Genomic DNA, 14,097 nt, shown 5'->3' with positions numbered 1-14,097 from the left:
ACCTGATTTTATTTTCTAACTTTCAGGCTGGGCGTGGATACCTTTTAATTCTTTGCTCCACAAAGATGCTTGGGTAAAAGGTCTGAGGAACCCCTTCAAGGACTCAGATGCCCCCTCTGATTTGTGGTAAGACGTCTGGAGTAAGATATGCACCAGGAACTGGCGCCACCGGGCCCCACCGCGGAGCAGAGGGCGGCACGAAGGCAGGGCTCAGGCCAGCGCCCTTTCGCATCCCCCCAGGAGGGGACACCGCCCAGGCGCACCCGTCGCTAGGTCCACTGTTTGCCGCGTTCGAAAGGAGCCCTGAGCGGGACCAAGGCAAACCGGGAGGGGGGGGGGTGCCCGGAAAATCTAAAGGATTGTGTTCAGTCCACAGCCAGGGAGAGCAGGGGCTCCTGGGTTGGTACCTTCTGCCCCCCACCCCCCAAGCCCTCCCGGCGCTGCTGGGCGGCGGCAGAGTCCCCTCGGCCTTGGTTTCTCCCAACCGTCGCCGGGCCTGGGCGCCCTCCGCGTCCGCCCCTCTCCGCACGTCGCGCACCCCCGGTCGCAGCCCACTAATGGTCTGGCCCGTCGGTAGCCGCCACCCCCTTCGGCAGCGACAGCTGCTCCAGCTGCTCCGGGTGGAGCGCCCCAGCCCCGAGCCGTGGCTGCCTAGGGTGGCGGGCCCGCGGAGGGGAGCAGCGGACCACCAGCTCTGGCTGCGGGGTCCGGGGGCGACCGCCCGCAGGGATCCGGGACGCGGGGGAGCCGCAGACGGGCCGCCTGCAGCGCGGAGGGAGGCGAGGACCCGGGCTGGGCTTTCCTCACCCGGGTGAGTACCTGCTGCTCCGATCCTCCCAGACCCCCTTTCACTGCCCCACCCCACCCCGAGGTGTCGGCCCCCCACCAGGGACGGTCACAGCTCTAGGGACACTGGCTCCCGTGGGAGCAGCCGAGCCGGGAGCTCGTACTGTTAGGGCTAATGATTCAGCAGCATTCGTGCCCCGAGAGAGATTTGGGCAGAATGGGGGAGGGCAGGGGGACGGGGTCAGTTGCTGTGCTCTCACCTCAGTTTCTAGGCTTCAGAGGTGCCACTAGGCGGGCAGGGTCGGGTGGGGTGAACCAGAAAGCTCCCTGCTGGCTTGTTCTGTATTTTGTCCTTTTCCCACAGCATGGTACGAACCTCTGTGAGTGTGCGGTGCAGTCTTCAAAGTGTGTCAGATTAGTGTGTTTTTCGCACTTGCGAGTGAAGCAGGGGGCCCTTGTCAGTTCCTTTACTTCTTGCTCCATTAGACGCCTAATTCATGCCTTCGTCCACTCAGTTTTTCTTCGCCTAGCGTTTCCCCGATAATGTATGAAATAGATGCTGTGTGCAAGTTGTCTTGTGTTCAGAGTGGGTTTGATTGGTCTTGGTATAGGAGGAAAAGATTTAAGGGAGGCAGGAAATAATACTTGCAGAGCCTGGACACTTACTTTTAGATAATATTATTTCATTAAATCATCACAACAACCTAGAACCAAAGGTGGAAAGTGAGGAGCCTGGAAGTTAAATTACATCCTCAAGGTCACAGAACAGGAATTTGAATGCAAGTCTCCGTGACTCCAAAGCCCATGGATCTTTCACCTTAACAAGGAGTTGTGTGTCCCAGTGTAAGTGTACCTATATATGGTCTATTAGATGTTCAACATAAAATTAATTTTCATGTGAGTAATCTCAAACAATAGCAACAACCTGTAAACTAACTGTGTATGGAATTATTGTTCTTTTAGTATGAAAGAGGTTCTTTGAATTGCATGGAAAAAAACCTATTTTCTTAGAAACCATATGCCAAAAAATAATATCTGGACAACACTGCATAGAAGAGCTAGGTCATAGCAGGAGATGTTTAACACATTTTTGGCAGTGATAAATGGTGGTTGCTCAAATGTTGGAAAAACCAATTAGGAAAGTTAAAAAAAAAAACGGGAAATATTTTTTTTCTTCTTAAACTTTAGAGAAAACATTTGCAATGAGAACAGGTATTTAGTTCATGGGATGTGTGACTGAACTATTTTTGTGGGGTGTGTCATCCCATGATAGAGTGACAGATAAACTCAGACTGATAATGTTATTTGATTCGTTACAGCTGTGATTGGGCATAGTAGGTGATAACTCCATTTTACAGACTAAGGAACTGAAATACAGAGAAGACTCAAGATCATATAGCTAGTGAGTGGTGGAATCTGGACAAGCATTGACTTAGCAAAATAAGTGTTGTAGCGAAATGTAGTTCTGTATAGTGGGAAACTGCATTGATTTATTTTTGCCCTGCCCTTCAGAGTCAACAGTTATAATTGACCTGTGTGCTCTTTCTGAAAAAAATAATGGATGCTGGGTTTTGCTTTGTCTATTGCTTGGCCATTTGGTTTGCTTTCACTTATGATTTATGTATTCTCTCTTAAGATATGAAACTCTTGTTGATGTCTCTGGGGGCAGGTTGCTATAGTGCAAATGCTCATTATTCTCTTAGTACTGGAATAATATTTGATGGCATATAGGAACATAATCATCTTAGTCCATCATGTATAGAGTATTGAACTACTTACATTGGAGAATTATTAATGAGGATATTGATAGACTAAAGCCCACTGCCTAAATAAGGCCATAAAATGGAGACACAAATTTGTATTTGTTGTTCACCCAAGGCCTTAAGAGAAGTAGGATCTTGTGATTAGTCTTAAATTTGATTCCTAGGAAGTCATTTCTTTTTGTTCTTTATATGGCTGTAGACTCTATCCTGAACCTTGGTGAGGCATCTTGCAGTCCAATCTGTTTAATTCCCAGGAGGACAGCAGACTTGGTAGGAATAAATAAGCGAAACTACGATCCCACTACTATTAAAAAAAAGCAAAAGAAAGTACGTGTCCTAGTGGTGAAGGGTCAGTGGGAACCTTTTAAAACCAAGGCAACACATTTTATTTAGATAACATCACCGAGTATGAGTATAATACCAACCTGGCTTTAGCACTTCATCTTTTCTCTCTCCTCTCTCTCTTCCTGTGTGTCTGAATGTTTTGTCAAATGACTATGGTCTGCAAACCATTCAAATTCTTGACTTCAAGGACCTTAAAGTCTAACTGGGGAGATATTTACTTACACAGGAGTAATTAACAAAATAATTAGAACTGGTCTAGGACCAGAAAAAGGTGGTGCTATGAATGCTATATCAACACCTTAAGAAGGAGAAAGCATAGAGATGGGGGTTCATAAGAGGATCAGGAAACTCTTCATGGATGGAAGTGAATTCAGTCACTCTGCAAGATGGGAAGGGTTTGGATAGGTAAAGAGAAAGCCAGACAAGGAGGTTCAGCTAAGTGCTCATAGACTATTTGGCTACCCAGTGGCAAATTGTGAAGAACCTTACATATCAGGCAGGGAAATCCACTCCTCATCTGGTAATCATAGGGAACTAATGTAGGTTACTAAGCTCGCTAGGTTTCTCTTTGGCTAGTCTTGCTCACATTCTCCATATTCCTTGCTCCAAGTGCTCTTCCAGAAAATACTGTATTTCCTGGGTTCTGATATTAAAAAGGTCAGTTGTCAACTCAACCCAGAAGGAGTTTTCTATTCAAGTAACATTTTTCCTCTTTCAGAGAAGCTTGCCTTTCAAAAAGCTTTCCCTTTCCATTATAGATTTATGAACAATTTGGAAGCTATAAGAATATGAAAAGGCAAAAAATCACCATGCTTGTACTAACAAAGATAAGCAAAGTATTAATATTTTGATGTGATTCTGATGTTTCCTTCCCCTCTTTTTTCTGTGCATAGTTTTAATCATGATATATATATTCCTTTTTAAAATATTTTCACTTTACATTTTATAACATTAATTTTCACTTAATTGCAACTAGACAGTCAACTTCTAAAATATCTACATAACATTCCATTAGGTAGATGTACCATAATTTCTTAACCATTCCTCAATGTTGCTATATTATTGACGATAATAAGTAATGCTGTGATGAACATCTTTGTTCGTAAGCTCTTTTCTATATTTTAGAAATCGGTTTCTTAGGATAGAGTCTCAGAAATGAAATTCTAGGTTAAAAAGTATGAATTCTTAGTTTAAATTTTTTTTAAAAAATTGAGATATAATTGACATATAACATATTAGTTTCAAGTGTACACCATAATGATTTGATATCATTTGATATTTACATATATTACGATTGATCACCACACTAAGTCTAGTTAATATCTGTCACCACCCAGTCACAGCTTCTTTTCTTGTGGTGTGTAGTTTGGCTACTTTATGCAAGTTTTGAAGCTCTATTGGATTCATCATGTTCTCTTTGGACATTACAAATTAAATATAAGATATTGGCATATTATTAATTAATAACAGTCACTCCTGTCTGTGTTTCCTCAGATTATACTTTTTCAGGCAACCTCTTCTTTTGATTGGAGAAACTACTTAAATTATTGGTACTGGGAAAAATAGGTGAAGAGGATAAGAGGTATAAGCTTCTAGTTATAAAATAAAGAAGTCATAGGGATGAGAAGAAACAACTGAATGTAGTCATAGAGAATATAGTCAATAATATTATAATAATATTGAATGGTGACAGATGATAACTACACTTATTTGGTGTAGTGGTGAGCATTGCCTAATGTATAGCGTTGTTGAATCACTGTGTCGTACACCTGAAGCTAATGTAATATTGTATGTCAACTATACTTCAGTTAAAAAAAAAAAATCTTGGGTAGTGAGAAAGGCAGGCGTAGGGGGCCACTGTGGAGAGATGGCAATAGGTTGGAGAACATGTTTGGTGAGAGCCAGCCAGACGGAGTTGATAGAGAAGGGAATACATGACTTTCTGGTTTTAGCACTGTGTCTGTGGACCTCGACTCCCTCCCCTTTAGGCTCCCCTCCAGCATCTACCCCACCCTTATCTCTTTGAAACTTCACCTTCTTCTGTCTGCCTGTATCAGGTTTCCAGGTCTCCAACTTCAGTATCCTGGTAATGCGAGGCATATGAATACACTCTTGTACTCTAATTTAGAGAATCCACATAGGTGAGGGAGGGAACTTCAGATCTCCTTCAGGTTCTCAGCAGAAGCCCTGGGTATAAGGTACAAGAGAGTGTAGTGAACATGGATGATTTCTGCCCCTTCCCCATGTACACTGCTAGAGATAGTCTTTGAGATCAGGGTCCATTTGGACACACAGAGAACATTCCCAGCATTTCCCTTTGGGATTCAGACACTTCCCTTCCCTTGTTGTAACTCTCCACCGAAGGAAATCTCCCTCAAGGAGAGAGACTAACCCCTAACCCCTAACCGCAGCAGTTGTAGGGATGGAGTGACATTACCTCCTCTGCTTTGGCCATCTCTTATTCCCCCAGTCTCTCACCTTTGCTTCCTCTGAGTCCCACCCCCACCTCCACCTACTTGGAATACCGGAAGCCACTGAGGTGGGGAGGTCATTAAGTTTCTCTGAGGACCAATGGAAGGGGAATCACTGGGATGTGAATATGCTTTGAGGGCACAAGTAGGGAACCTGCACAAGTATGTAATATGTCATCAGTTTTGGGAGATCTGAAAGGAAACAATGAAAACTGAACCATCAACTTTACAAATCCAAAATAGGCACCCTCTTCCCCTTTTTAGGACCTGACAGATGATTTCTGGTGGAAGCCGGGCATTGAGGTACACAGTATTTTGGGAAGAATTTGCCCTGTGCTTAGTTGAGAACTATTATTTAAAACAATTTCCTTAAACTTTCAGAAAGTGGTAAATTTATTTCAATTCCTCTCAGGCATTATCTGTCAAAGTTGAACTGGGCATAACCAGCCGTTTCCCTAGGGTTAACTCAAAGTTAAAAAACTTAAATTTAAATAGGCTTGCCTATTTATTCTCCACTGCCCTTATTTCTGTTAATTCCCATTTGACGTTATTATTATTATAACACACTCCTGCCCATAGTACACATAGTAGTTAACAAAGCCAAGGTGTTGAGATTGTTTAGGCTCTGAGAAGGTGAGTGATAAATCTGTTTTACTCTTTTTTCCTTCACTCTGTACTTGCAAGTGACTGGTTGGCCTATGTTCCTTACACTCCTTTGAAAGTTTAGAGTTAGGTGGTCAGGTGATCACTGGGTCTTCTCTAAGGCTGACTGAAAGCTCTGTGAGAACTCCTTCCTTTGAAATTGATGATATTCTTGGTCGGCTGGGTGTGCTGAACTGTCCAGAATGTTTGGTTTTTTAAAATTGTGTTGTGGCTCCTGAGCTTCCAAACTTCCATGTTATTTTTGTTCCTCTGCTTAGCCATGTGAAATGGAACATTATTTTTGACAAAGGATTCTTTTGAACATTTCCATCTCTTTTACTCACTACTTTGCAAAGCCTGACCTATGTCAGGTCTAATTCAGCCAGATGGAATTAGCTTATTTTTACATGAATTCTCCTTTTCCTCCATTAGTGTATTTCTGTGAAATTGACTTCTTAAAGTAAATTCAGCATTTGTAGATTTGGAAGATGGATCAGCAGTAATCCAGGCAGCAGGTTCAAGATTATTTTGAGGTTTTTTTTGTTGGATTAGAATTTTAGAGCTGCTTAGATATATCTCTCTTTTAAGGTAGCACTATCTTTCTTTTGTAAGAGGAGTGAACCCACTTAAAACTTATTTGTGTAAAATCTGCTTTAATTGATGTGGTCCTAGTACTAGGTTTGACTGATTTTGTGTTATGAATGGTTATATGTGTGGAGTATTGGTAGGAAAACGTGGATTTAATTTACATCATTGCATTTGATGGGAAAATTTTCATGTGTAATTTTGTCGTTATTATTTAAGCTAGTTTTTTCAAGGTACTTAATAAATAAAATCTGTAACCATGTGTGATTCTCATAGTGATTGCTAAAAAATCAGGACAATAATTTTAGCACACATCTCAGTTTATATTTAGAATCAGTCAGTCTGCAGTTACCCAACAAATATGTGCTAGCTACTCTGGAGAGGAACGATAGAAATTGGACACTTTCTATATTCAGCTTAGTTTACATGAAACCAAATGGGTGCATTTTCATTTAGCTTTTAGATTTGATCACATGTAAGATGACAATATGGTATTTAGGTACTTAGCATGTCTCAATCTAGAATATTAAATATTCTTTCCTCCATTTCGACAATATAAAAAATCAAGTGAGAGAAAAAAAACAGGCATAATTTGCATGCACATTCATTAAAATTGGTCTACAGCTGCCCCTTTAGATACTGATTTTGACAATAGATGCTAGCATTTACTATTATATGTAAATAAAAGGATAATCTTTATTCATTTAATGGATAGTTTTAATGGTTTTACTTTTAGGGTATTTGAGGAAAAAAAATAGCTTGTCCAATTCATTGAATACTTTTTAAAATCTCTGACATCTACATTTACTCCATATCAGCATCCCCTTTGGTCAGCAAACACATTTCAACCCATTATTTTTGGTAAGTTGAAACAAGTTATTTCTGGAACCTGCTACAAAAGGATACTAGATGTCTTAAATATTAAGGAAAGTTTGATGTGCAGGCGAGGGGGATCAGTGCTTAAAATCAAATGAACTGTATGCATGTAGAAAAGCTTTTTCACTTGTCAAAACTCAGTGCCAAATGAGTATTTTGGGAAGAAGGAAAAGTTTACTGCTCCATATGTGAGGGGGCTGTCATTTCAGAATAGAAGGCATTTTGTCTTTTAAAAATTTATCTTGGGTATAGAATATGTGAGAGATATTTTCTTCCTTAACTAAGGAATTAAAAGTTAAATGTTCTTCATTAGTTATAGTAGGGCATACTTACTTCAATAACATGCTTGAGAGTGTGTTTGTGAATTTTGTTTTTAGTATCCATAAGGAACCAGAATAACTATAAATATGAAGTAAGGTTCTTAAAGTTAGCTTCTACTGGGAATAAAATTAAGCAAATATACTTAGCAATATCTATGAATATATATATTTAGATGTCCAAATAAAATTACCTAATGGTCCAAGAGTTTTCCTCTCTTTAGTATGACTGTACATATTATGGTGGTATGAGAGCGATTATCATGCTTTCTAGAAGAAAAAAGTAATAACTTTTTCTTTCAGAGAAGTATGAAAATATTGGGATTTATATAATTTTTTGGGTTATTTCTAACATTTTGTAAGTATTCCACAAATGCAACTTTTCCTTCCACTTAATATTTGGTATTATTTTTATATAATTTTTTATTGTGATTAAAAATTCATGACAAAATTTACCATGTTAACCATTTTTAAGCATACAGTTGGTAGTGTTAAATATATTTACATTGTTGTGAAGCAGATCTTCAGAAATTTCTCATCTCACAAATCTGAAATTCTGAACTAATTAAATAACAATTCCCTTTCCCCATCTCCAAGCCCTTGGTAGCCACCATTTTATTTTATATTTCTATGAATTTTACTACTTTAGATACCTTGGATAAATGGAATCATATAGTATTTGTCTTTTTGTGATTTATTTCTTTCACTTAATGTCCTAAAGCTTCATTCATTTTGTAGCATATGTGAGGATCACCCTCCTTTTTAAAGCCTAATAATATTCCATTGTATATGTAAACCACATTTTGTTTATCCATTCACCTGTGAATGGACATTTGGGTTGCTTTCACTTCTTCACTACTGCAAATAACATAGCTGTGCAAATATCTCTCTGAGACCCTGCTTTAAATTGTTTTAGATACGTACCCAGAAGTGGTATTGCTGGATCACATGGTAGTTCTATTTTTAATTTTGAGGGAAACTTTCATCCGTTTTCCATAGTAGTTGCACTATTTTACATTCCCAATAGTGTGTAAGGGTTCTAATTTCTCCACACCCTCACCAACACCAGTTATTGATTGATTGATTACTTGATCCATTGTAGCCATCCCAGTAGGTATGAAGTGATATCTCATTGTGGTTTTGATTTGCATTTCTCTGGTGGTTAGTGCTGTTGACGTCTTTTCATGTGCCTGTTGTCTGTCAGTACATCATCTTTGGAGAAATGTCTATTTAGGTCCTTGGCCCATTTTTTAATGGGTTATGTGATTTTTTTTTGTTTTTGAGTTGTTGGAACTCTTTACATATTCTGGATATTAACCCCTTATTGGGTATATGATTTTCTCCTACTCCATAGGTTGTCTTCACCATATTAATTGTGTCCTTTGATTTACAGAAGATTTTTGTTTAATGTAGTCCCATTTGTCTATTTTTGCTTTTGTTTTTTATATAGCATTGATTACTTTGAGCAGTTTAAAAGTGCATTGACAGGGGCGCCTGGGTGGTTCAGTCAGTTAAATGACTTAATTTCGCCTCAGGTCATGATCTTACAGTTTGTGGGATCAAGCCCTGCGTAGGGCTCTATGGTTATAGTGCAGAGGCTGCTTGCGATTCTCTGCCCCCATGTGCGTGCGCACACTCTCTGTCCCATTCTCTATCTCTCAAAATAAATACATGAACTTAAAATAAAGTATATTGACAGAATTATTTCAAGTTGCTCTTTATTAATTCTTTTCCACCTTATTCTTTAAAGTCCACATGATTATTTTTGAGACCTTATGTGATAATGACTAGTGTAATTATTTAACAAATTAAACCGAATTTTGATAGGAGTCCCTTTTAAAAATATCCAGTGTAGTATTTATTTGCTATAATTTACCATGTGTTAATAGGAATTGTCTTAAACTTATGTATCAATTTAGGGAGAATTAACATCTTTACCGTGTTGATTTTTCCAGTCTGTAAACATGGAATGTCTTCACAATTTAGGTTGTCATTGGTTTATTAGCAATTTATAATTTTCATTATATAGATATTACCAATGTTTTGTTAGACTTATACCTAATTACATCATTTTATTTGGAGTGTCTGTAAATGATATTCATTTAAAATGTGTTCTCATTACTTTGTTGTCAATACCTAGAAATGTAGTTGGTTTTTGTGGGTTGATCTTGTATCCTGAAATTTTACTGAACTCACATTTTGGATCTAGGATTTTAGGTCCTTTGAGAGTTATTTATTTGTTTATTTTATCATCTGCAAACCACGACAGTTTTCTGTCTTTCTTTCCAATATGTTAAGGTTAAAATAAATCTTTAATTTTTTTTTTTTTGCCTTATTTCAAGAGCTAGAACTTCTCGTATTGTGCCAAATAAGAATGTTGAGAGTAGACATTCTTGCCTTGTTCCCAATATTAAAGGAAAATTATTCAGTCTTGTACTATTAAGTATGATGCTAGCTATAGGTTTTTTGTAGATGTATTTTATTAGGTTGAGAAAGTTGCCCTTCTGTTTCCAGTGTGCTGAAACTTTTTATCCTGATATTGGATATTGAGTTACATCAAATGTTTTTTCTGCATTAATTGATATGCACATATGATTTTTTTCCTTAGCCTATTGGTATGGTAGATTACATTGATTAATTTTTAAATAGTGAATGAGCCTTGCATACATGGAAGAAATCCTGTTGGGTCATATATACACATGACACACACACATACACACACACACATTGTTGCATACAATTTGCTAAAATTTTATTAAAGATTTTTGCATTTAACTTCATGAGAGATGTTGGTTTATAGTTTCCCTTTTGTTGTGCTTTCTTTATTTGGTTCTGGTTGTTAGAATACTACTAGCCTCATGTGGCACTAAGAAACTATAGTTTGTTGAGTTTGGATGTTGTATCAAATTCAAATATCCATAATTAACTGAGGAGACTATTAAAATACTTCTTTCTCGGGGCGCCTGGGTGGCTCAGTCGGTTAAGCCTCCGACTTCAGCTCAGGTCACGATCTCGCGGTCCGTGAGTTCGAGCCCCGCGTCGGGCTCTGGGCTGATGGCTCAGAGCCTGGAGCCTGCTTCCGATTCTGTGTCTCCCTCTCTCTCTGCCCCTCCCCCGTTCATGCTCTGTCTCTCTCTGTCTCAAAAATAAATAAATGGTAAAAAAAAAATTAAAAAAAAAATACTTCTTTCTCCTACTACATATACTTCAACCAAAACAGACTCTCATAATGAATGCAGAAGCAGATATGAGAACTTCAGCTCTGTGAAGAGGATATTACAAAGATTTTAAAAAGTACAAAACACCACTCATTTCTTTTTTTGAAAAAATTATAGTTATTTTAAAGTAAGATCTGTTTTTGTTAACCCATAATGGTTTTAAACATCTATCAATTTTAGTTTCTTGTAGGGTCAATATTAACAGGTATAACCAAAATCAAAGTCAACAAAATTAAAAACTGTAAAGGGTTCCAACACCAAAAAAAATTGAGGATCAGTACTAAGGCAACCAAGGCAAGGAGAAAAGTGAAGCCAGAAGTGTGGGCGTGTGCGTCTCACACTCGGCTCCGGGTTAACCGACTTGTTCCATGTGCGCGTTTTCCTTTTTTCTCCACTAATACTTTCATTTCACAAAAGACGCTTTTTCCTCCACACCTTCTCATCAATATGTACTCCTCTCTCTTAGAATAAATATGGTAAAAAGGCCACGAGAAACCTACAATACAGTCTTTACAAAATGAAATCCCTTAAAATTATCCCCACTCTAACATTAATAAATCCACATATGTTTATGTAACTATATTTTAAGTTATAAGTTATAATAAAATAGAATAACAGTATTACTTCAGTGATTGCTTATGCAAGGATGAAGTAATTTAGAATGTTTTGTCAAGAACTGACTCAAAGATGTTATAAGAAACATTTCAACTGCTGTCCTTTGATTTTGATTATTATAAACGGCTTTTCTTTTGTACTTCACTACTTTTTAAAGTATAATTTATATATAGTAAAATGTACAACTTGGCAAATTTTTGCAAGATTTTGGTAAATGCCATTTGAAGGTACATAGTTTGTAATAGGCTGTAATGTAAGATGAGATGAAAAAGAACCTGAGAATATCGGTGAAGAAAAAAGTGAGATGAAATGAGCTAGGGGAAACATTAGCTCACAAAATCCTGAACTCCGGTATGTTTATTAGAACTGGGCACACATTTAATTCCAAAATTTCTAACTTCCAGGCAAAGAGGAAAACATGAAAGATTTAATGATTGAGAAGCTCATTTATGAGAGGAGCAGACCAATTGCCTAAGAGGAGCAAAGTTTTTCCTGTCTAGAATCCAGAATGAAGTTTCTGCTATATATATATATATGTATATATATATATATATATATTTTTTTTTTTTTTTTAAAGTGGATTCAGTATAGCATAATGCAAAATGTCCTCAACAGCCAGCCTTACAGTGAAAGTCAGCAGGATTCTTTGGGCTATTGGGTCCTTCATCTAGGCCCATTGTGTGGCTCTGTGTCTCTGGGAGAAATAACCTTGCAAGACCTGATTATTTTCTTCTCTAATATGAGAATAACATCTACCTTGAGAGCATTGTGATGTAGGTAAAGATTGTATGTGCTCAATGAATAAGCGTTCTTCCTAAAGAAGCTCTGTTAGGGTGGCCGTGACCAGCAGTGTGGTGTGGCCAGGCACACAACTCTGACAATCTGGCTTAATCTAGGGAATGGCCATTACAGTGGCTCAAAGAATGAAGGTTCTTCATATCTTTTCAGAATTCCTTCATACATACCATTTTTCTTAGCTGAGATTTTGAGGGGTAATGCATTTGAGGTTTTATTCCCTCAAATTATTTGTTTTTGGCCAAAGAATGCCATGATTTGGGAGCCTGCTGGGCTGAGTGATGGGAGTTTACCTAATATATGGTACCTAAACAGAAGGCCATGCAGCCCTGCACTGAAGTAGATGAAAGGAATGACTCTAGACTAGTTTTAAAACTTCCTCCAAAGTTAATTTGACATTTGTTCCAACACACACAAGTGGGTGATGGAAGTCGCAAACTTGTGACACGGAATTTGGCTCCAAATGCCCGTCTAAGCACAGCCTTCTGTACACATAAAAGAGGTTCAGCTACCACTTCCACCTCTCTTACAGAGAAATGTTAATTTTTTTTTTTTCCTCAGACCAAAATATTTTGTCTAGAGTGTTTTTTAAACCACCAGTCAAATCTCTATTGAGGGAGGCTGAAACCAAATGGTTGGGGTTTGGTAAATTCTCAGTTAGTAGAAGTTGAATTAGGCCCTAGACTTTATGAACAGAGCAGTAGAATTAGTTTGTAGTAAGTGTGCAAGCATCCAGAAGGTTAGTTTGCTTCCTTAGTGGTCTTTTAAAGGCAACTCTCAGAACAAGATAATAGGTGTTTGATTTTTTAAAATCTTCTGAATCTTTGCTAGAGTAGAATTTTCTGTCAGTAGTAATCCCCTGAGAATGCCTTAAGCCTACAATCTGTATATATTTTCCACATCATTAAAAGCCTTTTGGGGCTACCCACAGAGGACTAACTTAGATTCACTGCCATGTCTGCAGGCTGCTGAGGGTACAGCACGTTCTCCTCTCTGCTTCCTGGGGCTTACAAGATAATGAAGGGCCCAGATCTTTCTTGTCAAAACTAATTTAGTAGGAAAGTCATGGTCTTAAGTTCAGAGCCAATTAGGTACTTTTAATATGTGTTGAACTAACAAATGAATTTAGAATCAAGTTTATATCCTAGGCCCCATAACTGTTTTGAAATTATAAGCAACTAATTTGATAATAACATAGCTAAATGTCTTTCATATTAGAAATTTCCATTTTCATCATTGCCAGATTAGAATTTCTGGGTTTAAATGAATAATCATTTATTTATAATATAAATAATATAATGTAGTCTTACTGATTATGTAATTATTAATTATTAACAACTAATTACTAATATATACTGTTATATATTATAATACAATAAATTTTAATTCTCACTTACTACTTCTGCAAATATGAAAACAGCTCTTGCTTTATTGGAATGCCTTCTGGTATACTCTTGATTTAAACTGATCCTTAAGGGGTGCCTGGGTGGCTCAGTCGATTAAACATCCCACTTCGGCTCGGGTCATGACCTCACGTTTCATGAGTTCGAGTTCCGCATCAGGCTCTGTGCTGACAGCTCAGAGCCTGGAGCCTGCTTCAGATTCTGTGTCTCCGTCTCTCTCTGCCTGTCCCATGCCCTGTCTCTCTCTGTCTCTCAAAAATAAATAAATGTTAAAAAAAAAT

At 38.1% G+C, this 14,097-nt stretch overlaps 1 protein-coding gene across 2 annotated transcripts in view; it reads left to right on the top strand.

Annotated features, from left to right (window-relative positions):
* Positions 1-572: 572 nt before the first annotated feature.
* TTLL7 (tubulin tyrosine ligase like 7) overlaps positions 573-14,097 on the top strand; it is a 142,008-nt gene continuing 128,483 nt past the window's right edge. For both annotated transcript variants that reach the window (XM_042997676.1, XM_042997677.1), the window contains exon 1: positions 573-811. The gene's annotated coding sequence lies outside the window, so the exon portion shown is untranslated. The remainder of the gene's footprint in view (positions 812-14,097) is intronic.

This window comes from Panthera tigris, chromosome C1, assembly GCF_018350195.1.
Source record: "Panthera tigris isolate Pti1 chromosome C1, P.tigris_Pti1_mat1.1, whole genome shotgun sequence".
NCBI classification, from domain to species: domain Eukaryota; kingdom Metazoa; phylum Chordata; class Mammalia; order Carnivora; family Felidae; genus Panthera; species Panthera tigris.
This window is presented reverse-complemented; position numbering and strand designations above follow the sequence as displayed.